General features: G+C 37.1%; 1 long non-coding RNA gene across 1 annotated transcript in view; it reads right to left on the bottom strand.

Annotated features, from left to right (window-relative positions):
- Positions 1 to 1,322: 1,322 nt before the first annotated feature.
- Positions 1,323 to 2,393, bottom strand: part of LOC119591701 — a 1,257-nt gene continuing 186 nt past the window's right edge. The window contains exons 2-4 of the long non-coding RNA XR_005230378.1: positions 2,204 to 2,286; positions 1,720 to 1,843; positions 1,323 to 1,362 (exon numbers count right to left, since the gene is read on the bottom strand). This is a non-coding gene — a long non-coding RNA (uncharacterized LOC119591701). The remainder of the gene's footprint in view (positions 1,363 to 1,719; positions 1,844 to 2,203; positions 2,287 to 2,393) is intronic.

Consider the following 2,393-nt stretch of genomic DNA (forward strand, 5'->3'; position numbering starts at 1 on the left):
TTTTTTCCCCTCTAAAGGGGGTAAAAAATACGACCTTTTTTAAAAGAACCCAAAAAAATAAAAATCTAAATAAAGATTTTAAAAAACCCAGTAGTCAAATCACATACCTGGCAGCTGAAACAAGTGCATCCTTCAACTTGCTTGCGTAAAGGAGGGCAACGTCTGCAACAAATGGCGGGCTGACCCTTCTTGGGCATACAGAAAACCAACAAAAGGAACACGCCCAACGGTGAGAAGGAGTGAAAAAGCGGGTTTACACCTGTTGGTAGAGTGTGCATTAGGGTGATAATTCTTCCCATGTAAGCGAAGTCTGCATTAAATAAATCTTCTTGGCGTTAAATCAACAAGCATAATGTAGCAAACAGGGGGAAATCTTTATGGAGAATAGCTTTTCTAATGGTAATATCAAACCCTTCTAAAAAAGCAATTTGCCTCACTAAATACAAAGTGAAATGCCCATAACCCAATTGATATTAAATGTATATAAGAAATAAAATAATAAAAATAACAAATCCGAAGAAACAAAGTGAGGAACATTATTTAAAAATGACTCAGTGACCACAATGCTACAAAAAACTGTCAGGATCAAAAAAAAAAAAAAGGTTCAAAGCAACAAAGCACTATGAACCTAAAATTAAATCATGAAGGGTAACATCAAGCAAAAAAAATCAAACCCCAAACACCCCAATGCAAAATGAAGGTTTTTTTCTCAGACATCTCACCGGAAGACACCACATGTTTGAATCCCTTGGCGAGCGAAGTCTGCGCCAGGTGATCGTAGAGATGCGGTGGAGTGACACTGGCCCGCGCAATCCATCACCATTCCCTGATCCACAGACCCCATTTCTTATCCCCAAAGGGGGTGGGACGCTCACTTTCTCTCCCCCACCTCGCTGCAGCTGTTTGGGAAATATTCAAGCTATTAGGAATTGTGGCTTCGTGAGTGAAACCTTTACTCATTATCAATACATAAATATCCTGAAATACATAAATTTTTCCTGTGACCCACCCCAACTTTGGTTTCGAAAGTTTTTAAAAATACTTCTGGGTTCTGGATTAAATATGTTTCACTTCATGACATATTATAAAGCAATTAGCTATTCCTTACTGACTGACTGGTAAGCAATTAAAAGTCAAAAACCAAACAATAAAGAGTACCTTTTGCAACCTGATTTTTTGCAGCCTCGCAGAGTTTGAAAGAGGGAAAATCCGTCAATGGTAGTTATAGATCTTGGGTAAAGAAAGATGAGTTCCTCGCTTGTATCCTGTGACAGAACTGCCCTGCTTCCCTCTGTCATGGGACGGCACTCAGGCTCAACACAGGCCCTTCTTCAAAGATTGTGATAACAGGACCAGTCCACACTGAAAATACATTCAGCATTTAATCAATTTAAAATCATTATTAGAAGATTACTGCATTTCCATCCATCCATCCATACAACTGGCTATCAAAGTGTATGGCCAGAGTTGCATTTCAACCATCCATATAACTGGTTTTCAAAAAAGTATAGTCAAGTTTTCATCAACAGTCTGTAAGCAGTAAAAGGATATATATCTACAGTAAGATCAATATTTTGTCTAAAAAACTTGCACCAAAAACTTTTGCTAATTTGCATAAATACTGTCTGAACTGTCTATATTATTATTTGAAGGTTACATTTAAATACATTGAAAAGATTTTTAGTCATCAAATCTAAAATTTGTTAGTGAACAACATACTTCAGTATACATAGCCACATAGCCAGACGTAAATCCAACGATGACACAAGTCCAGTCTGGTCCGCCTGTGCTGCTCTGCTTCTGGGACAAGAGCGGTAGGCACAATATGGCATTTATTTCATCGCTGGAAAAGGGCGAATGGAGTGTGTAAATTCGTATGAATTCATCTGGCTGATTTCCATCCATTTCTTGTGAAAGCACTGATATGTGAATATCATTTGCAAATGTGGTTAGTGAAGTATAAAGCATTACTTAAAAATACTGTAATATTAAAATATCATTCTGTCCACAGCTAACAGGTAAATTCTATCACATTCCTCAATTTACTAGTTCCTGTGGTGCTTGAGAATATTATTTCACAAAGGTGCTGAATAGAATTTATAAGCAACTGAAGAAATACTGGAAAGCTATGCACATTTTTTCACATTTGGAAGCTACAAATCAATCTAAATTACATAAAATAAACACTAATAAAATGGCCCACCTTGCACCATAACCTACATTCCCTCGCCAAGTTACAACCAAACGCATCTTGTTTTCCTCTTCTGCATAAACTTTCCCATCGACCTGAAAAGGAAAAATAAATATGGGATATCTCTATCTGTATACATATCTTTCCACTAAAACTATTTCACCTGTTTCTCAAGAAGCATACTGGTTACATATTGCCACAC

The sequence above is a fragment of the Penaeus monodon genome, chromosome 29 (genome assembly GCF_015228065.2).
Source record: "Penaeus monodon isolate SGIC_2016 chromosome 29, NSTDA_Pmon_1, whole genome shotgun sequence".
Taxonomy (NCBI): domain Eukaryota; kingdom Metazoa; phylum Arthropoda; class Malacostraca; order Decapoda; family Penaeidae; genus Penaeus; species Penaeus monodon.